This window comes from Hippocampus comes, unplaced genomic scaffold (assembly GCF_001891065.2).
Source record: "Hippocampus comes isolate QL1 unplaced genomic scaffold, H_comes_QL1_v1.1 C16427155, whole genome shotgun sequence".
NCBI classification, from domain to species: domain Eukaryota; kingdom Metazoa; phylum Chordata; class Actinopteri; order Syngnathiformes; family Syngnathidae; genus Hippocampus; species Hippocampus comes.
This window is the reverse complement of record NW_017831643.1, coordinates 1-418: the sequence shown is the minus strand read 5'-3', so window position 1 is coordinate 418 and position 418 is coordinate 1. Positions and strand designations below refer to the sequence as shown.

The following is a 418-nucleotide window of genomic DNA, read 5'->3' as shown; positions in this document are numbered from 1 at the left end:
TGTACAAAGGCAGCGTGCACAAAAGTAGCAAAGTGAGAAAGCGTGGAACGTGCCAACAAGTGCGAGCAACAGAAATAGATCACCTCATAGAGGATAAGGCTAGTTTCCTGCTGAAAGCCTGCTCGCTCACACATGACTGGTAGCAGGTCTCCTGGTAACACACGGAAGAGAAGAAATAAATATCGCACCCTTTTATAGACGTTTTCTCGATGAGGCTGCTACTGACTTATTTTGCAGGATATAGGCGTGTAGATATGTCCACAATAATTTAAGCTTCTTGTTTTCGGGTCATACATCTTCAAGAACAACATGACATCACCTGAAAAGACAAAAGAGACGAGAAAATCACAAAACAAACTGCATTCCAAATTTTAATGAGATTTTATTTCCATCTTGGAGCTCAAGTTAAAAGGCATCT

At 40.9% G+C, this 418-nt stretch overlaps 1 long non-coding RNA gene across 1 annotated transcript; it reads right to left on the bottom strand.

Annotated features, from left to right (window-relative positions):
* Positions 1–82: 82 nt before the first annotated feature.
* LOC109508657 (uncharacterized) lies at positions 83–359 on the bottom strand. Its single transcript, XR_002166723.1, has 2 exons — positions 227–359; positions 83–151 (listed from the first exon to the last, which is right to left on the bottom strand). It is a non-coding gene; the product is annotated as an uncharacterized LOC109508657 (long non-coding RNA).
* Positions 360–418: the final 59 nt, after the last annotated feature.